This window comes from Mauremys mutica, chromosome 13 (genome assembly GCF_020497125.1).
Source record: "Mauremys mutica isolate MM-2020 ecotype Southern chromosome 13, ASM2049712v1, whole genome shotgun sequence".
NCBI classification, from domain to species: Eukaryota; Metazoa; Chordata; order Testudines; family Geoemydidae; genus Mauremys; species Mauremys mutica.
The window spans coordinates 1,304,908-1,326,494 of record NC_059084.1 but is presented as its reverse complement, the minus strand read 5'-3'; positions in this window follow the sequence as shown (position 1 = coordinate 1,326,494).

Below are 21,587 nucleotides of genomic sequence, written 5' to 3'. Positions count from 1 at the left end.
CTCTTACTATTTCAATTTTAACATTTTAGAGCTTTATGAAAGGCCTTAGAACTTAGAACCTTTCCCATTCTAGATTTTGAAACTTTTTGGAAGTGTTTGAGGGAGAGGTGCTGAGGGAGTTGGCTGATGTGATTGCAGAGACATTGGCCATTATCTTGGAAAATTTGTGGCAATCGGGGGAGGTCCCGGACGATTGGAAAAAGGCAAATATTGTGCCCATCTTTAAAAAAGGGAAGAAGAATCCAGGGAACTACAGACCAGTCAGCCTCACCTCCGTCCCTGGAAAAATCATGGAGCAGGCCCTCAAGGAATCCATTCTGAAGCACTTGGAGGAGAAGTTGGTGATCAGGAACAGTCAACGGATTCACCAAGGGCAAGTCCTGCCTGACCAACTTGATTGCCTTCTATGATGAGATAACTGACTCTGTGGATATGGGGAAAGTGGTGGATGTGATATACCTTGACTTTAGCAAAGCTTTTGGTATGGTTTCCCAGGGTATTCTTGCCAGCAAGTTAGAGAAGCATGGATTGGATGAATGGACTATAAAGTGGATAGAAAGCTGGCTAGATTGTCGGGCTCAATGGGCAGTGATCAACGGCTCGATGTCTAGTTGACAGCCGGTATCAAGCGGAGTGCCTCAGGGGTCAGTCCTGGGCCGGTTGTGTTCAATATCTTCATTAATGATCTGGAGGATGGGATGAATTGCACCCTCAGCTAGTTCGTGGATGACACTAAGCTGGGAGGAGAGGTAGATACACTGGAGGGTAGGGATAGGGTCCAGAGTGACCGAGACAAATTGGAGGACTAGGCCAAAAGAAACCTGATGAGGTTCAACAAGGACAAGTGCAGAGTCCATGCACTGCTACAGGCTGGGGACCGACTGGCTAAGTGGCAGTTGTGATTTGCACTCCATAATGTTTTATGGAAATATGCTTATGAGTGTGAATATGATGTAACTGGAATATGCTTTATGCAAAAGGTTTCTTGTAAGGTATCATTACAAAGGTTATAACCTACTGAGGGTGGTCATCCTATTTGTATGCATGTATCATTCTTGTATCTGAAACTAGGAATATGAAGTATAACGCTGAGGTCCTATCATAATTATGTAAAGTGTGGGCCATTAATGGTGGTTTGGAAGCTTGATGGCTCCCATTGACTAGGACAATTGGTTGTAAATGGTCTGCTTACTTGCAAACCTTCCTGGGTGTGTGTAGACCAGGCCTGGAAGAATGAAGGCTGGGGTCTCACAGGATCCAGAGAGAGAAAAGATTCCTACCTTGTGCCAAAGCCATTAAAGGGGATGGAACCAAACAAAGGGGGCTGCCAGTCATGAGAAAACCCTTAGTTACCACCTGAGCTGGAGCTAACAAGGACTGTACCGGGGAAAGGATGGGGCCCAGACTAGGAAGGAGTCTAGTCTGTGAAAGAAGCTTATTGGACCATTTCTGAGAGTGAGATATTACCTGTAATCAGTTTCTTAATGTATTAGGCTTAGATGTGTGTTTTTGCTTTATTTTGCTTGGTGACTTACTTTGTTCTGTCTATTATTACTTGGAACCACTTAAATCCTACTTTTTATTCTTAATAAAAATCACTTGTTTATTAATTAACCAAGAATAAGTGATCAATACCTGGGGGAGCAAACAGCTGTGCATCTCTCTATCAGTGTTATAGAGGCTGGACAATTTATGAGTTTACCCTGTATAAAACTTTATACAGAGTAAAATGGATTTATTTGGGGTTTGGATCCCATTGGGAGCTGGGTGTCTGGGTGCTGGAAATAGGTAACCTGCTGAGCAGTTTTTGGTTAAAGTCTGCAGCTTTGGGGATGTGTTGCAGCAGGCTATGGTGTGTGGCTCAACAAGGCAGGGTTCCGGAGTTTCAAGCTGGTAGAGAAAACGGGCTCAGAGGTAATTCCAGCATATCAGGTGACAGTCCCAAGGGGGTCTCTGTGACCGAACCATGTCACAGCAGTTCTTCAGAAAAGGACCTGGGGATTACAGTGGATGAGAAGCTGGATATGAGTCAGCAGTGTGCCCTTGTTGCCAAGAAGGCCAATGGTATATCGGGCTGCATTAGTAGGAGCATTGCCAGCAGAACGAGGGAAGCGATTATTCCCCTCTATTTGGCACTGGTGAGGCCACACCTGGAGTATTGTATCCAGTTTTGGTCCCCCCATTACAGAAAGGATGTGGACAAATTGGAGAGTCCAGTGGAGGGCAACGAAAATGATTAGGGGGCTGGAGCACATGACTTATGAGGAGAGGCTGAGGGAACTGGGGTTATTTAGTCTGCAGAAGAGAAGAGTGAGGGAGGATTTGATAGCTGCTTTCAACTACCTGAAGGGGGGTTCCAAAGAGGATGGAGCTCAGCTGTTCTCAGTGGTGGCAGGTGACAGAACAAGGAGCAATGGTCTCAAGTTGCAGTGGGGGAGGTTTAGGTTGGATATTAGGAAACACTTTTTCACTAGGAGGGTGGTGAAGCACTGGAATGGGTTCCCTAGGGAGGTGGTGGAATCTCCTTCCTTAGGAGTTTTTCCAAGGCCCGGCTTGACAAAGCCCTGGCTGGCATGATTTAGTTGGGGATTGGCCCTGCTTTGAGCAGGGGGTTGGACTAGATACCTCCTGAGGTCCCTTCCAACCCTGATCTTTTATGATTCTAAGTCTGTTCTGTATTTAAAGGTGGGTGGGATGAATGGATCAGGGGGATTCTTACAGTTCTAGAGTTTTCTGATACCCCAAACTCCTCCTGGTTCTATTTGTCAGCCTCTCCGTTCCCTAGAAGTCTCCTGTTTGGGGGGGCTCCTGCCCCATCTGTTTTCTGCAGACCACTCCTGATATGCGACTTGACCCTTCACCCATTCGCAGCACCAGCAAAACTCTCCTTGCTCCCAGTGGGGCTAGCTGAGGAGGTAGGAAAGATCCAGGAACTCAGCTTGTAAAGGGCAAAGAGACACCTGGAGCTGATCCAGTGCCCACTGATATCAACACCATCCTCCCATTGACTTCAGTGGAACAGGCCTCTAGGAGGACATAGCAACAGGACCAAACAAAAGCCCTGTTTTTTTCTGATGCCCCAACCCCCCTTCCCTCAGGGTACAGTCTGACCCCTTCCCACACCGCTCCCTGGTGTCCCCCCACAGCAGCCTCTGCCCTCCCTCCCCTCCAGCTCCTCTCCCAAGCACACAGCCTCTCATCACTCTCTGAATTCCTCTCCTTTCCCAGCCCTGTCTTGCGAGGACCTGGAAATAGCTGCACCAGGCAGTTTCCTCCAGGGGTGTTTTCAGCAGAGGGTCATGGGAGATCACCCAGAGAGCCCGATAAGCCGTAATGGATTATGCGTGTGCGCTCTCTTATCATAGCTTTACCCATTATAGCGACAGTTCTATTCAATAACATTCCACGTAGCCAGCTTTTGGTACCGTATCTTTTATTAATATGCCAATGGCTGCTTATAGAGGAACCTGTTAAACAGATCACCTTGTCCCCTGGCTGCGTTAGCAGGCGCTTAGATTACTGCTGCCCTGTCTGTTTCACCTCTGGAGTCACGTATGGATGCAGGCCATGGCTGATACCATAGAAGGGGGTCTCCATCTCCCCACTGCTTAGACAACGACTAGGCTGAGCACCAGCCCTCGCTTGCCTTTTGCAATATTACTGTTCATTTGCAAGCCTGCTGCGGCCGGAGGCTTTTCCTACAAGCTGTGAGAGAGGCCATGCTGGGAGGAGTAATTATCCTTCAGCTGAGTAGATACTGACATGAGCCCTGCTCGAATGTAACTGCTGGACAGGAATTCCTCTGACCCTCCCAGCTGCTTGGGGGGACGGACAGAGAGTGAGGCACCAGGCTCTGTCTGCCCCCGCACCTGCACACACAGCGCCACACATACACACAAGCCCACGCAGCCACACACACATCCCCGTGCTATGAGCTTTGAGGGCTTGTGGAAGATTTCCCGAGACAGGGCTGGATCTGAGGGAAAAGGGCCATGGTGACAATATGTCAGGACTCGTGCAGCTGCCAGCGGCAAACAGCCAGCCCAAGCACCCCAGGAGAGGGCACTTCCACTGCAGACTAGGACCTCATGTCCTCAGACAGCCGCTCGGCCAGGAGACGCTGGCTGCAGGGAGTCCAGGGAATAATCGGAGCCTGTTGCAGCGCATGTAGGGCCTAACCCCGAGAGGCACCGATTTCCCACTGCCCCCCTCTCGGGGTTGGGCCCTTACGCAGCCCCTCATCCATGGAGCGCACAGTCCTCTGCAGGTAGAGTGATTTAATGGACCCGTTTCAGCCTGGCCTGGTCTCGCTTGTGTGGGTCCAGCCAAACCACGTTACACCTACGCCCAGGAAAGAGGAGCTAGCCTTGGTCGGCAGGACGCAGCAGGGACATGGCTGGGTGTGCACATGAGGTATAAACACAATGGTACCAGTGCAGACCAGATGTCAGAGGCTCGGTTGCTTGGCTGGGAAGGTTAAAGGGTGATGGTCACAGGCTGCAAGTCGCTGCACTGGGAGCAGATTTCTGAGAGCAGAGAGCCCATCAGTCTAGCAGACCCAGGTCTAACAAGACCCACTGCCCAAAGCCGAAGTCAGGAATGAGGCTCACGTTTTCAGCAGGGAGGGTTATTCATCATCGACACAACAGACCAAGGGATGTGCAGGAGTCTCTCCTGGAGTCAGTAAGCAAGACAGGACAGCTCTTTCTGACAGATCTGCTCTGGATCAGCCACAAGCTCTGGGTGGATGTGGCAATCCCTGGGAGAGCGTTGGTGGCCTGTGTAAGATCAGAGTGGTCCCTTCTGGCCTTGGGATCAGCAGCGCTCCCTTGACTGATACGAAGCTGGGAGGAGTGGTAGATACGCTGGAGGGTAGGGATAGCATACAGAGGGGCCTAGACACATTAGAGAATTGGGCCAAAAGAAACCTGATGAGGTTCAACAAGGACAAGTGCAGAGTCCTGCACTTAGGCTGGCAGAATCCCATGCACTGCTACAGACTAGGGACCAGGGCCAGTGCAACCATTTAGGCAAATTAGGCGGCCGCCTAGGGCGCCTAGTGGTTGGGGACGCCTAAAAGTCCCCTCAGGCGAGGAGGTGGAGTGGAGGTGAGCTGGGGCGGGGGGGCACAGGGAGGGCCGCCCACAGTAACGAGTGGGGGGGCACAGGGGAACCGCTCCCCGCCCCAGATCACCTCCACTCTGACTCCTCCGCTGAGCACACAGCCCCTGCTCTAAGTCTCCTCCCATCGGCGCCACAAGCCTGGGCGGGGAGGAGAATTAGAGCAGCGCCGGCGTGCTCAGTGGAGGAGGCGGAGCCGAGGTGAGCTGGGGTGGGCTCCCCAGGCGGGTTAGCTGCTGGCGGGGAGTCTCCCCAGGCAGGGTTAGCTGCTTGAGTCTCCCCAGGCAGGGTTAGCTGCCACGGGGGGACGGGGGAGAGTCTCCCCGGGTGGGGTTAGCTGCCGTGGGGGGATGGGGGGAGAGGGGTTAGCTGTCGCAGTGTGGTGGGTAGCTGCTGGGGGGGGGCTTCCTGAGTGGGGGGCTGAGTTAGCTGCCGTGGGGGGGGCAGAGTTAGCGGGGGGGGCAAGGTGGAAGTTTCGCCTAGCGTGAGACTTCCTCACACCGGCCCTGCTAGGGACCAAATGGCTGGGCAGCAGTTCTGCAGGAAAGGACTTAGGGGTTGCAGTGGACGAGAAGCTGGATATGAGTCGGCAGTGTGCCCTTGTTGCCAAGAAGGCTAACGGCATTTTGGGCTGTATAAGTAGGGGCATTGCCAGCAGATGGAGGGATGTGATCATTCCCCTCTACTCAGCACTGGTGAGGCCTCATCTGGAGTACTGTGTCCAGTTTTGGGCCCCACACTACAAGAAGGATGTGGATAAATTGGAGAGAGTCCAGCGGAGGGCAACAAAAATGATTAGGGGGCTGGAGCACATGACTTATGAGGAGAGGCTGAGGGAACTGGGATTGTTTAGCCTGCAGAAGAGAAGAATGAGGGGGGATTTGATAGCTGCTTTCAACTATCTGAAAGGGGGTTCCAAAGAGGATGGATCTAGACTGTTCTCAGTGGTGGCAGGTGACAGAACAAGGAGCAATGGTCTCAAGTTGCAGTGGGGGAGGTTTAGGTTGGATATTAGGAAACACTGTTTCACTAGGAGGGTGGTGAAGCACTGGAATGGGTTACCTAGGGAGGTGGTAGAATCTCCTTCCTTAGAGGTTTTTAAGGCCTGGCTTGACAAAGCCCTGGCTGGGATGATTTAGTTGGGGATTGGTCCTGCTTTGAGCAGGGGGTGGGACTAGGTGACTCCTGAGGTCCCTTCCAACCCTGAGATTCTGTGGTTCTATGACTCGCCGGGTCCTCTGTCCATTTACACCTGCTGGGGACCTGGCCAGGGGTTGGAGTTCAGGCTCTAGGAACGACTGCCCACACCCCAGAGGTGGGGGAACATTGGTATTTACAGAGGCAGATGGGGAGGTTATGGGCCTTGTCCAAGCAACTGAGCTGGGAGCAGGAGACCCCCAGCCTGGCCCTGCTCTGAGTGCCAGCCCAGGCATCCCCAGTGCATGGGGTGGGCACAGTCCCTCTGGGGAAGGAGGGCCCCCAGTGACGGGGCAGCGAAGGAGGGAGGCAGAGAGCAGCGCCCAGAGCTGCGGCACAGAGATCAGGAGGGGCTCTGGGCCAGCAGCCAGCACAGCGGAGCCGTCACCCAGGTGGGGGCGGAGAGACAAGCGTTGAGATGAGCGGGAGCCCTGACGAGCCGGCACAGCAATCAGCAGGTGACCTCGATTAGCCCGGCACCAGCAAGGCCCAATTACAGTGTCAATCAGCAGGAGACAAGGGGAACTGGCTCAGAGCTGCCCGGCACGGCTCTCCCACTGAAACCCCAAGGGAGCTCGGTAAAATCACCATGAGGGGGACCCCTCAGACAGACACTGAACCGGGAGCCAAGGCTGCAGCCCCTCCACCCCCACCCCAATCCCTGCTTGCCCCATCCCACTCACGGCACCGCAACAGCCCAGACCATCTGTCGCATGGGGAGGACGCCCTCCCCCAGCACGTCAGCGCTTGCAGAGCCTGGGGTGACAGGATGGGGACAGGGCTCCAACTCGGGCTGTGCGTGTGGGCGGTGGAATTCAACTCACGCCTGGGCCTTTCCTGTGCTGTGCTTCCCCTGCTCCCTTCCCTGGTGCAAGCAGGAGCAGCCCCAGCTCCAGGCCCCTCTCCGCAGGGACCCCCACAGGACAGACCATCTGGGGCACGTCCAGGCCTGTGGCTATGACTGTTGCGCAGACGTGAGTTACACCGAACTGGGATCGCAGTGAAGTGCAGGGTGCTGCCCGGGACCCGGGAGGGACGTGGCATTCGGTTTAACGGGCATGAATGGAAAGCCAAGTCCTGCCAATGTAGTGCCCAGATGCTGCTGTCTGGAAGTGATGTACGTAAAGGAGCCAATTAGCATTTCATTAATAGGTCTGGCCCCTGTGCTGAAGCGGCTCCTCGCTATTCGACGGGGTGAACCCGGATCTTTAACAGCCAGGAGGTGGGGAGGCTGTGGCGACTGCTGGCAGGACGGAGCCAGTCACCCCCAGAAAGCAGTTCGGTTACAAGGCCTGCAGAGTTAATGAGCATCCCTTGGGTTACCAGCCCTTTGCACGGCAGCACTTGCTGATCCGTCCCGTGTCCCTTGCACCATGGATGGCGTTGTTAGACTGGCAGCAGGGCACCGAATACCGGCACGGCACGACCCACGGCTCCTCCTGATCAGCTAACCCACCTCCCATGGGGGCCTGGGAGAGCAGGGTCACGTACCCAACGCACGCAGGAGAGGCAGCGGTGCCTCCAGGTGCTCAGGGTCGAGCCAGGGGCAGATCTCAGGAGAGAACCCAGGAGTCCAGGGCACCTGTTCTAACCATGAGGCAACAAGGCTGAAACGCTAAGGGAGACAAGGGGATCAGCCCCAGAGCTGTACCCTGAGCACAGTGGGCCCAAGCCTGCAGTGCTGGCTTAGGCAAACTGCCAACTTTAGGAGTGAGGGGGTGTCACGGAGTCCCCGGGCGATGCTCTGGAACTGCTCCCCACCAAGCCAGGCCGGACTCTGGGGAGCCTCCTCTCCCTTGGAGCAGCCTGTCTGCAGGGCAAGAAGCTCACACGGCTTCACCTCCTGGGTCTGACCTCAGAGCATTCAGCATCCTCTTCCCCTCCGTGCGCTTCCCCCAGCAAGTCCGCCCAGGCGGAGTCCTGGGGAAGCCAGAGGGTCCTGCCCCCCCACTTCACAGTCAGACGTGACTCTCAGCCAGCCAGTAACACAGAGGTTTATGAGATGACAGGAACAGTCTAAAACAGAGCTTGTAGGTACAGAGAACGGGACCCTTCAGCCGGGTCCATTCTGGGGGGCAGTGAGCCAGACCCCCACGTCTGCCCTCACTTCCCATCCCCAGCCAGCCCCAAACTGACTCACCCTTCAGCCCCTCCCTTCTGGCCTTTGTCTCTTTCCCGGGCCAGGAGGCACCTGATCTCTTTGTCCCCAACACCTTCAGTTGGCACCTTTGCAGAGAAGGGGCCCAGCCCAGGCCATCAGTTGCTAGGAGACAGTGTCAGGCATTTAGGTGCACTGGCCCTTTGCTCTGCAGCAACCACACACCCTTATTCCACCACCTAGATACTTAAGACCTGCATAGGGGAGACTGAGGCACCAACACAGTAATCAGAGAAAACATTAAGAACATTCCCAGTTCGTCACAGGGGGGACTTGCCTCGTCATCCCCTGGAGGGAGCATGGGCAAAGCCAACCAGCTTCTCCTTCTGGAGAAAATCACCTGCTGCAAGCACTGCTTATCCTGCTGCTCCCAGGCATCGCCCGGCCTGTGCTGTAGCCACCCGCCCTCTCTCCTCCTGCACAGAGGCAGGGACCATCTGTCTGTTATATGTGTGTGCAGCGCCTGGCGCAGCAGGGGCATACTCCCAAGAGCTGCAGCAGCGAGGGTGTGGGGGAAGGCGAGGAGTAGCCCAAACTGAAGTCTAGGAGCCCCGGGACAGGGAATTTGAGGCTGAAGCTCTGCAGCCGGAGCCCCTGTCTCAGTGCAGAGAGCCATACAGGCCCCAGCACAGAGGTTACATCAGGGCACAATCCCCTCCTGCCAGGGCCTTGCACAGTGCTACCATGCGACATACAGGCTCACAGCACTGGGCATCAGCATGGTCCCCACAAGACTGGCCCCCAGGGCTCTGACCCCAAACACCCCCCAGGCTTCTGTCTCATACCTGAACATCCCTGGGGGAAGGAGTTGTTGGGGCACAGGGCTGTCTTGGCTCAGACCCTGCCCGCCCGGCTGCACTCCCACGGCTCAGCACTCAGGACCTGGCCCTGCTGGCTCCACACAGTAGCCGCCTGCGGCCCCTGGGCTAAGTGGCTGCACCTGCCCCTCCTTGCCCAGCTGGGTGAGGAGAGGGGGCGGGGCTGCATTAAACAGTCCTGCTGCCCCTGCTTGCTCCCAGCCGGCTGTCTAGCAGGAGTGACCGGCAGGAGCGCTCTGCAGGCAGGTGTTACCTCCCTCCGCCCTCCACAGTCTGCAGGGGAAGGGCTCCTGGAGAGAGACCCGCATTTGTAATGACAAAGCACAAGCAGAGACACCCCCCATGTACAACCCCCTTCCCCTGCACCCCCTCTGCTTCCACCCTCCCATACACTGCCCCACCCCCACGCTTTGCAGGCTCCCAGCCTGGCTCTGAGGGAAGGGCAGACGATTACATTAGGGTCGCCCTCAGTGGTGGCTGGAATAATGAGCCTCCGGCTAGGTGAATGTCTTTACCCTACAGGTGACACTGCAGGGCACTGGCCAGCTGCTGGGGCTAATGCTCTTTGGTGGCAAAACTTCTTCCCCTCCATTAGCTGATGATCCCACGGCGCTGGGCACATCTGGAAAGTGACAAAGGGAAACTGAGGCACAGGGGGTGCAGGGATGTGCTGGAGGAACAGTGCTGGGTCAGATTAGATTAGCAGGGCCACCCAAAGGATTCCGGGGGCCCGGGGTCTTCGGCGGCGGGTCCTGCTTCGGCGGTAATTCAGCGGCGGGAGGTCCTGTGGGGCCCGGGGCAAATTGCCCCACTTCCCCCCACCCCGGGTGGCCCTGTAGATTAGATCCCAGTTCTGGGCTCTGCGCCCGGTGCTCCCCTGTGTGGCCAGAGGTTAAAACCACCAGAGACCCCCGCGGAGTTGCCCTGCATGGGGAGCAACATGGGAAAGCCTGCACTGCTTCTCCCACAGAGCCCTCGTGCAGAGGGGACCCCGGGTGCTGGGCGAGCCACAGGCATTGCTCTCCGATGGCCCCCTGGGCTGGTGCTTAGAGAGGAGCTGGCAGGCTCTGGAGGGGAGAGCGGGGCTGAGAACAGTGCTCCAGGGGGAGGGCTCCTTCCCTGGACAGTGACCTTGGCTGCCATGGAAGCCCGGGCAGCAGCTGGAGCTGCGAGCTTGGGGGACATTGCCCATCCGGGGGGGCTTTGTCTCCACAGATTAACCAGCACCCATGAGGGTATGGCCTGGCTCCCGGGAGCATGCCCCGGCACAGACCCTGCCCTAGCAGCACAGCCACAGGCAGGGCCGCCCAGAGGATTCCGGGGGCCCGGGGTCTTCGGCGGCGGGGGGCCCTTCCGTTCCGGGACCCGCCGCCGAAGTGCCCCGAAGACCCACGGCGGGCCCCCCACCACCACCGAATTACCGCCGAAGACGGAGCGGGACCCGCCGCCGAAGTGCAGCCCGGTCTTCGGCGGTAATTCGGTGGAGGGGGGCCCCCACCGCGGGTCTTCGGGGCATTTCGCCGGCGGGTCCCTGAAGGGAAGGGCCCCCCCCGCCGCCGAATTACCGCCGAAGACCGAGCTGAACTTCGGCGGCGGGTCCTGCTCCGTCTTCGGCGGTAATTCGGTGGTGGGGGGTCGTTCCGCCCCGGAGTGGAAGGACCCCCCGCCGGCGAAGACCGGGAGCAGAAGAAGCTCCTGCGCCCGGCCCCGCAAGAGTTTTCCGGGCCCCCCGGAGTGAGTGAGGGACCCCGCTCCAGGGGCCCCGAAAAACTCTGGTGGGGGCCCCCGTGGGGCTTGGGGCCTGGGGCAAATTGCCCCTCTTGTCCCCCCCTCTGGGTGGCCCTGGCCACAGGGGCAACTCGCCCCCCCCCACACACACACACTGCTGGCGACAGTGCGGGGCAGCCTCTGGGCCCGTTCGGGCAGATGCCCGCAGCGGGGCAGGCGGGTGATGGAACACCCCAGGCCGGCCGACAGGCCCTCCTGGTGCAGTCAGAGGGTGCTTGGGTGGCCTGTTTGCAGCTCAGACACATCACTCGCCTCAGCTGGGCCAGCGGGCAGCCAGGGACAGACTGGCCGGCTGCTCAAACCAATCCCTGGCACCAAGCGCAGCCCAGGATGGGATGTTCCCAGTCCCCCGGGGGCCATGATGGCTCTCCTGAGCGGCAGCTCTGCCCTGGAGCGCTTTGCCCACAGCTGAGGAAGAGCTGGTCTCTCTCCCCACCCGAAGCTGGTGCAGCCACAGATATGACCTTACCCAGCTTGTCTGTGTGGTATCCTGGGCCCGGCAGGGCTGCAGCCCCACTGGGTACAGCCTCGTCCTGCTCTTCCTTCTTTTCCTCCCAACGTCTCTCTCGCTAAGGACCCCCCACTGTCACGGGGTTCCCGGGCGATGCTCTGGACCTGCTCCCCACAAAGCCAGTCAGGACTCTGGGAGCCTCCTCTCCCTTGGTGCAGCCTGTCTGCAGGGCAAGCAGCTCCCACGGCTTCACCTCCTGGGTCTCTCCTTGGAGCATTCAGCATCCTCTGCCCCTCCGTGCGCTTCCCACAGCGAGTCCGCCCAGGCGGGGTCCTGGGGGGGGCCACAGGGTCCTGCCCCCCCACTTCGCAGTCAGACGTGACTCTCAGCCAGCCAGTAACACAGAGGTTTATTCGATGACAGGAACAGGGTCTAACACAGAGCTTGTAGGTACAGAGAACGGGGGAAGGGCCCTGGCTGGGAGGGCAGGGAATGGTACCAGCTGCCCCACTGCCAGCTGCAGAATGGGGCCCTGTCAAGTCCATTGCAGGAGCCTCGGAGAGGTGGCTCCAATATCTGGGAGTCTGGAAGTATTATGGGCTGGCGGCTCAAGCCCAGGAGTGGGGGCTGGTCTTGGGGTCTTCTCTTGGTGAGTCCCCTCTGCTCCCCCATCGACACCTCTGTTCAACACTCAGGGCTGGTCTACACTGAACATTTACACTGGCACAGCATGGCGCTCAGGGCTAAATCCACACCCCTAAGAGTCATGGCTACCCCGACCAAAGCCCAGTGCAGGCAGCGCTAGGCCAACTGAAGGATTTCCCCTGCGTTCCAGGGAGGTGGATTAGCTACAGCGACGGCAGCGCAGGTTGTGTCTACACTGGAGCGCTACAGTGGTGCAGCTGCAGCAGTTTAAATGTAGCCATACCCTGAGACTTACCTGCCCTGCTGCTCAGCAGTGTCCCCCTGCTGCTGAGGGAGCGGCTCCAGGAGCTAAGCACCAGGGGCTTTGCATTCTCTCCTAGCTGAAGTGAAGTACTGAGAGGCTGGAGCATGCAGTGTGTGGGTCTGTGCAGGCCCCAGAGCACTGCGCACCGTGGCAGAGAGGCCTGGGAATGCTGATGGCATGGCGTCGCTGGCGAGGTTCCTCTCCCTGAATGGCCCCAGCAAAGCTCCTGACCCCACGTTTAGCCGTCGGCATGGAGTAGTACCATCGGAGCCCGGGAGCTGTCCCAGCACATGCCTTCGCGCTGGGCTGGATTGGGGCCAGGATGTGCGCAGACACTTTAGCCAGAGCCAGGTTGTCCCTGCGGGTGAGGGAGCCCTGGCAGCGGCCTGGCCGCTCTGCATGAATGCACTGATCACTCCCTCCCCCTGCGCCCGACCTCTCGCTATAGCAAAGTTCACATCAATTTTCCTTCCCCTCATTTGTCTGTAAACCATGAAGAAAAATCACCGCCGTCCACCCGCATCAGAACGCCGCGGTGATGTATGGCTGTAATAAAAACCCCATTTTGGGAGGCTGCCTTCCCGGAGCCGCTGGGCTGTGCCGCTGCACAGTGCTGCACCCCCGGGTGGTGCTGACGGGCCCTGGCGTCTGCAGCTGATGCTGGGAACAGCCGGGGGTGCTACTGCCTGGCAGTCGCTGCCCAGGCTGTCAGGGCGTGGGGGGGAATGACCAGAGACAAGTGCCCCGGCCCTAGATCCCCCTCCCCAGCCAATCGCTATCTCCCGCCGCTGGTCACGGGCTCTGTGCATTATTGATAGGAGCCATTAGGGCTAGTATTGAGCCGCAGCCTTTGCAGAGCCATTTAGGCAGCTGGCGTCATTAACCCCCGAGGAGCTGGAGCTAATGGAATGGGACCAGGGGGTGGAGGAAGATGGGGCTTCACTCATGAGCCAGCGGGGGCAGGGGGAAATGGACAGGCTGCCCCATGCAGGGCACCTCCTCTCAGGAGAGCATGGGGCAGCACCCACGTCCCCACAGGCCTGAGCCCGAGGGGCTGGGAGCAGGGGACGTGACCCCAAGTGCAGGTGTCCCTGCGGGCCCTGGAGGGTTTGCTGAGTCGCTCTCCCCAGCAGCTGCACTGCCCTGAAGCCAGGGAAGGCCATGCCCTGCCCCGCAGTCAGAAAGGAAAGGCCCAGCATCTGCTAGCAGGCAGGGCCAGCGACGGCCCGGACAGGCTCCCTGACCTAACCCTGGAGCCTGACCAAGCTGTACAGACCCCGGCACCTTCCCAGCCCCGCCACGCCCACGGGAGGGGCTCTGCGCTTGTCCTTTGGCAGCTGCCTGGCGGAGGGTCTAGCCAGACGCCTGCATCACCGTGACCAGATTCGGATCAATCCTGTGGGCGCAGGGGGCAGCGGGGGCAGTGGGGAGTGCATGCACTCGGGAGGTGCCAGGGCTCACTGGCGGTGCCTTGCCACACGCCCTGCAAGGCGGGAGGGTCCCCGAGCTCAGGCCAGATGTCTACACGGCGACGTTTAGTGCCCTGGGCCGAGCCCCTGGAGCCCAAGTCAGCTGATGCGGACCAGCCGTGGCCTTGCCGCAGGGCTCTTATCCCTGTGTGAAGGGACCCTCTGAGCATGGGCGAGACCAAGCCCGGCCGCACCATGCCATAGGGCACTTTGGGAAGCCTGGCCAATAACCCACCGTGCCTGACGCATCCTGGCCAATAACCCACCGCGCCTGCAACATCCCGGCCAATAACCCACCGCACCTGCCGCGTCCCAGCCAATAACCCACCGTGCCTGCAACATCCCAGCCAATAACCCACCATGCCTGCCGCGTCCCGGCCAATAACCCACCGCGCCTGCCGCATCCTGGCCAATAGCCACTGCGCCTGCCGCATCCTGGCCAATAACCCACCGTGCCTGCCGCATCCTGGCCAGCAGTTCCTCGGCCTGTGTCTCCCTCCCTGCTGCCTGTCGCAGGTGCCCATATGTAGACTTGGGGATTCCTGGCCCCGCCAGCATTAGTGTGACCTGTGACCTGCCCTTGTCCCCACAAGTTGTCGCAGCGCCGAACCAGCACACCCCTGCCCGGGCAGCAGCGATCAGCGACCGCGCTGTGATAAGCCGGCCCGCAGCTCAGCCCTGCACGGCGTGTCCTGCTCAGTGTCACTTTCCGACAGCCTGCTCCAGAACTCTGGAGGCGCACAGCAAAGCGCGCTCGCAGCACTCCCTGCTTGCTGCATGAGCCGCCCTGGCCTGGGAGAACAGGCAACACGCGGCCCATGCCCCACTCCACCCCACTGGGCACTGTCCCCTTCCCCAAAGGAGGAATTTCCATGCTGGCTCCAGGGCTGCGTGGAGCAGGTAGACGTTGAGCTGAAGAATAAACTGGCCCTTTCGGGGGCCTTCCATCTTGCTAAGCTGCTCGCTCTCCCTGTACAAAGCTTGCCAGAGGCCAGAGCCAGTGAGCAGTGCCGGCTTTATGAAGTGCGGGGCCCAATTCGAACAGTTTCGATGGGGCCCCAGCAAGGATGACTTAAAAAAAAAAAACACGTAAAAAAAGACGTGGGGCTTGTACTCACCGGGTGGTGCTCCGAGTCTTCAGTGCCACTTCGGCAGTGGGTCCTTCACTCACTCCGGGTCTTCGGTGGCACTGAAGGACCCGACACCGAAGTGCTGCCGAAGACCCGGAGCGAGTGAAGGACCCGCCGCCGAAGTGCCGTCGAAGACCCAGAACGCCGCCGGGTGAGTAAAAATTAAAAAGGCGCCTCTAGCCAGGGAAGGGATTCTCACTGGGTGCGGGGCCCTCTTAGGCGCGGGGCCCAATTTGGGGGAATTGGTGGAATAGGCCTAAAGCCAACCCTGCCAGCGAGCGTTGCACGCGGGCAGGGACGGGGCGTGGGGGAGGGGATGCTCGCAGCGCACCGTCTGTGCTCAGTAATTATCATCCAGACGAACGAGCTGAACCCTCTTCAAAGCAAACCCCAGTGGGGAGGAGACATGGCTCTTGAGTGCTGTGGGGCTGTTCCTGGGGGGTCTAAGTGTCTGGGTGCGATGAGCTCGGCCCTGGTGCCTGGGAGACCCAGACCTGCCCTCTCCCCGAGGCCCGGCAGGGGCTGGGGGCACTAGGAAGGGTGCAGGATCCCCCCAGTTGGCCCCAGAAGGGAAGGTGACTCTCCCGTGGCACTTCAGTGACACTGGGCGATGACAAGCCCCCCAGAGCCCCGGGGCTGAGGGAAGGGGGCCCTGACTTGCAGGTGAAACCAGGGAAAGTGGGAGGCCTCTCCTGGGACAGTCACTGTCAGGCGCGGGGGGATGGAAACGCTGGCTGTGGGGCGGAGCTCCCAGGTACTCCAGCCCCGGCCCCGCCCAGCAGGGGGCGCTGTGGGGCGAGTTCCCAGGTACTCCAGCCCCGGCCCCGCCCAGCAGGGGGCGCGGTGGGGCAGAGCTCCCAGGTACTCCAGCCCCGGCTCTGCCCAGCAGGGGGCGCTGTGGGGATGGGGGGAGCACCCAGGTACTCCAGCCCTGGACCCGCCCAGCAGGGGGTGCTGTGTGGGGGCAGGGGGAGCTCCCAGGTACTCCAGCCCCGGCCCCGCCCAGCAGGGGGCACTGTGGGCGGGAGCTCCCAGGTACTCCAGCCCCAGCCTCGCCCAGCAGGGGGCGCTGTGTGTGTGTGGGAGCTCCCGGATACTCCAGCCCTGGCCTCACCCAGCAGGGAGCGCAGCTCCCAGGTACTCCAGCCCCGGCCCCGCCCAGCAGGGGGTGCTGTGGGTGGGGGGAGCTCCCAGGTACTCCAGCCCCAGCCTCGCCCAGCAGGGGGCGCTGTGGGCGTGGGGAGCTCCCAGGTACTCTAGCCCCAGCCTCGCCCAGCAGGGGGCGCTGCAGGGCAGGGGTGGGGGCTGAGGATACCAGCAGGGGGAGGGGAGTTCACAGCTGCAGACACAGTTCTAGCAGTTCCCTAGGGCTGGTGCAGCCGGGAGCAACCCCCTGCTAGATCTGTCCCAATCCCTTACCCGGCTCAGCTCCTGGGCAGAGGCTGGTCTGTGGCGTGGCCAGGTCTCAGCTAAGGCTGCAGCCACCTCCTCCCACCCCGTGTGCCAAACCAACGCTGCGGGGACACGGTGCTTAGCAATTCATCATCCCCCGATGCACCAGCGGCAGCAGACTCCCTTCGGCGTCTCCTTTGTGTGGAAACCAGCTACTGTGCCGGGCCGCAGGCGCTGGGGGGAGGGGACTGTGCCAGCTCCTGGGCCGCAGCCCCCCAGCCCTGCACTCCCTCTCCTGGGGGGCGGGGGTGGACAGGCAGACACAGCATGGGCAGCAGCTGTGCCAGCTTCCCCCACTGGGGTCCCAGGGGGAGCTCAGCCTCCGTGGCCCCAGCAGGCCTCAGTCCCTCTGCCGCCCCAAGAGCCCCCCCACTAGTGCCGTGCATGGTGCGTTTGTGACATGATCACTTGTCCCGCTGCCGTCTGGCCTGAGACCCCCAGCTCATTGCCAGCCACCCCCCAGCTTCCCCTTCGCCCACCCCGGCCACCCCTAGTCCTACCCGAGCTGTAGGGAAGAGCTGGTACCTGTCCAGCGAGCAGGCTCTGCGGGCCCATTAAATGTCACCCGTGGGCGTGGGCAGCTGCCCGGCGGGAAGGGCCATCGCGCCCCCTCGTGGGGCGCTGCGTTCCCAGAGCCCCAGCCGCAGGAGGTGTGACTGGCTGCAGCTCGAGGCCTGCCACAGGCGGGGGCAGCTCCAGGGCGTTTCCAGACCCCTCTGCTATATAAATATGTAGCTGTGGAGCCAGGTGTCATGGCCCCCCCCCCCCCATCCCGCTTGTTAAGGGGGCAGCTGGGCTGCTGCAGGGGCCTTGGCTGTGGCATTTTTGGGCCCAGAGAGGGTGGCTCTGCGGGGCTTCATTTGGTGTTTTCCAAGAGCCGGGACATGTGGGAGGCTGGGAGACCAGAGGCCAGGTTCCAGGAATGGTTGAGACCCTGTGTCTGCTGGAGGTGGAGAGAGACGAGAGTGGGGGTGGGTGTGAACGGGACGCAGGTGGTTTCTGATCCTCTGAGGGAAGGCGACTGCAGGTATCTGGAATCTCAGCTTTCCTTTGGGACTGGGCTCTGGCTGGGGCCCCAGCCAGAATCAGGGTCTGTGGTGCAGTGAGTCAGAGCATCAGCCTGCGGATCGTGAGCTGTCTTCATGATAATACTTTGTGCTGTGCGAGGCCTCAGCACCCCGAGCAAGGGGAGGCGTCATCCTCACAGGTGCACAGCAGGGAAACTGAGGCACGGGCCAGTTCAATGACTTGCCCAAGGTGCCATGGGCAGATCAGAACCAAACACTGGACTCTCGGCTCCTGAGTGCACTGTCCAGCTCCGCGGCCCAGCTCGCATCCCGATGGGGACCAGCAGGGGGTAAGGAGGCACACAACCTCGCGGTGCAGCTCGCCAGGCGGCACCTAGAAGAACACACATGCTGTTGGGGACTTGCCCAGTCCCACGCCTCATCCTGCCTTGTGAGCTGACGTCTGGGTTCCTCTTCTGCAGCCAGGTGTGGACAGAACTTGGGCAGAAAATGTATCATGCCCATGAAGTGCTGAGCCCCTTTCACACCCGCTGGAGCTGGCAGGTCTCTGACTGCCTTGATCTTGCTGGGATCTGCTTTCAGCTCCTCAGCTGTGAGCAGAGGGCCAACGCATGTCGGCTCACGCTGGTTGAGTCACAGGTTTTCTGGTCCTGCTTGGCTGTAGAAAAGCTTTGTTCACACCAGGTCTGAGCGGGCGTGGAGGGCTCGGTGCAGCACGCTCGGCCGGCCTGGCCAGGCGACTTCCCCCAGCGACGGCACACGGCATGCACACGCGGCCAACCCCCCTCTGGCAGCGCCAGTGACGCAGTTCATTAATTGGATTCTAGCTGTGCTGGCAGGAGGCGCCCTGGAAGCTGAACTCACAGGGAAGGCAGGGGAATGACTATGTGCATGAGGTGATGTAATCCCAGGACGGGCGGGACTACGCTAATGACTGTGTTATGCCCCTGAGCATGCGCAGTATGAGCCAGCTCTCTAGCTATTTCCAGGAGCCTGAGCTGACTGGACTGAGCTGAGTGTCTGTGCTGTTAATAAAAGGTGCTGGGCTGTTAGGTGCATGCGTGTGCCCATGGTGCCCTCTAATGGCCCTCCCAGCCCAGGAGTCGCTCCTTTAGCTGCAGTGCCAGAGGCTGTTGCTGAAGGTCCAGGGTTCACGTCCCTGCAAGCTAAGGGCAAAATCATCCCCTTGGATGCAGGTGCGTGGGGCCCGGGGTGTCCGTACAGCCCCGTGAGCGCACTTGGCCTGAGTGTGTCCCCAAGGATCGCAGTGAACGCAGCACTGGGCACGTGGCAGCTGCCTTCTGCTGGGTGGAGCAATGAGCGAATCCCCGTCTGCTCTCGTAGCAGGGCCTGGTACTGCTGGGCCATTCCGGGAGAGCCGGAGCAGGGGCAGCCAGGAGCCCTCACTGGCCACGGGTCTGTTACAACACTTTTGGGTCAGATGGCAGCATTTGCCACATGATGGTGCGATGCCGACCCAACCCAAGGCCATGGTGGAAATGCCCCTGCTGCAGGGCGACACACCAGGAAGGACCGGTACCAGGAGAGGTGCTTCTGGTAAGACATGGCACCAGATCCCCTTTCTCCCTTCAGCTGTGCCCGGGTGGACTCAGCGGGCAGTGCAGGCCCTGATGCAGTGCCCGGGTGGACTCAGCGGGCAGTGCAGGCCCTGATGCAGTGCCCGGGGTGAACTCAGCGGGCAGTGCAGGCCCTGATGCAGTGCCCGGGGTGAACTCAGCGGGCAGTGCAGGCCCTGATGCAGTGCCCGGGGTGAACTCAGCGGGCAGTGCAGCCCTGATGCCGGCAGCTGTCTGCGAGCTGTCGCAGGGCACTTTGCCTGCCACGCTGGCTTGCACCACCAGCACCTCGGAGACGGCGCAGGAAAGGCACCGGGCAGGGAAAAGAATCCAGAGCCTGGGGAGAGGCACAAGGGGCCCTGGGATCGACGGTGCAACAGTGCCATCTGCCGGTGCACAGAAAGGCTGTAGCTTGTTGGGAAAAAGCCCCTGGAATTTTCCACTCCCTGGCTTCTGTCTCATCAGGACTTGCACAGTTAAATCCCACCTGCTGTTCAGCAGCCCCGCATTGAAACCCGGCGTGGCCAGGCCGGGCCTGCTCGCTGCCATGGCACAGTTCCTTGCAAGGCTGACTGAGAACGGGGTTCCCAATAAGTCTCTGGTCCCCCTTCCACAATGCCATGGACTCCCCGCAGGCGCCCGCAGCCTGTCGCAGTCACGCAGCATGACGCTGAAGACAGGTTACATTGAAACACGACACTTCACTAAACCCTGTAAATCTAAATCGCCAGTGACAGAGCTTTGAGCTGTCGATACGGCGCTTTTCAACGCTAAAACTTCTGTTGCTCAGGGCGGTGTTTTTTCACACCTCCGAATGACTAAAGTTTTGGCGCTGAAAGTGGCGGTGTAGACTCCCTGCCCACCCGCTCCGCGACTCCCTGCCCATCCCAGCCAGCTGTCAATGCCCAGGCGTGAGGCCTGTGTTGTTTGCACGGCAGCCCTACGTACTGAGGCAGGGACAACAGCCCTGTGTCCAGGTTTTCTGGGTTGAGTTTTAGGTTCTTGTCCCTGCTTGGCTGTAGGAAGCTTGTAGTTTTCTGCCATGGTCTCATTGAGCTCGTGGGTCCTTGCTCCCTTCACCTACAGTGAGGATATTATCTGCAATTATTTTCACCCCAGGCAGCCCTGCCGGCACCTGGGTGAGTCTTCTCTGGACCAGCTCTGGTGCCGGGCTTATGCCACCTGCATGGGCAGCTATTGGTAGTGACCAAGTGGTGTTGTAAAGCTTGTCAGCATGCTGGCCTCTTTACCAGGCTTATGTGCCAACCCCGCCATGCCTCACAGCACAGACCGGAACGATTCTGGCTTTGGCGAGTTCTGGCATGAGGTCAGTTGTGGGCAGTGGATAGTGGCATCTAGTCAATGCCTGGTTCAGTGGCTTGGAAATGATGCATCTGCATACACCCCTGATGGCGTCTTTACCTCCACCATGTTGCTTACCCAGGCTGCCGTGGTGCTAGGACACCTCTGCTCTGCAGCCTCTCAAGCTCCTGGTACTGGCTAAGGTAGGGCCAGGGACGTTTCCCTCGTGGTAAGCACACAGGTTCCCCAGTCGGGTCTATTTCCATTTGCAGCTTTCCTTCAAGGCACCTGTCGCCTTTGAAAACCTCCCCATATGCTTTTACAATTATCTCCATTGTTCAGGAGATGCCTCCTTTTGCCTCTTGCACTGCAGCTATACAATTCTGACAGCGCATCCTGAACAGAGCCACCGCTCCTGTGGCTGGATTCCCCACGAGGGTCTGTGGCGCTTGCCATCTGTGACCCAGAAACCTCTTGGAGCCACCTGGCAGCGAGCACAGGGAGTGCAGAGGGTTTGACAGGGATCCCCTCGGTCAGATGCAGGTCACCAAAGAGAGGAATGTGAGGTCTCCACCACCAGCCAGTAGCTCACTGCTCGTCAGAATCATTGCACAAAGCTCTGCACTGCAAATCATATTCTCAAGGTGCCGGGAGGGAAGTCGCCAGGAGGTGACAGCCTTGGCCATGTTCCTTGCAGGCAGCGGGTAACAGACGCTTACCTCTCAGTCTGGCCACGAGTCTTCTGTGTATTGTGTGTCTGCCAAGGGACGCCTGTTTGCTCACTGAGACAGATACCGGTGATATCTACAAGAGAGAAAATCGACAGGAACCAGGAGGGGTGGGGTGTCCTGCTTGTGACTGAGATCAAAGGCTTCGTCTGGGATGGAAAGAAACAAACGGGATCCTTCACCAAGGGGGCAAGCTGCCAGCGTGTTGTCTCATGAGAGAGGGGTCATATCAATGTCTCTCAGTGCGGTGCCTGCAAAGGCCAGGGCTCCGGGGGGCGTAGTCGGAATTCCCTGGATCACACCTCCAGCCGCTGCCCTGCACAGAACTCACAGCTCAGCTCTGCCACCGCGGTTCCCTAGCAAAGCGTGAGGCTGAGCACAGGTCGAGGTGGCCAGGTGGAGCTTCAGTAAACCCCGCA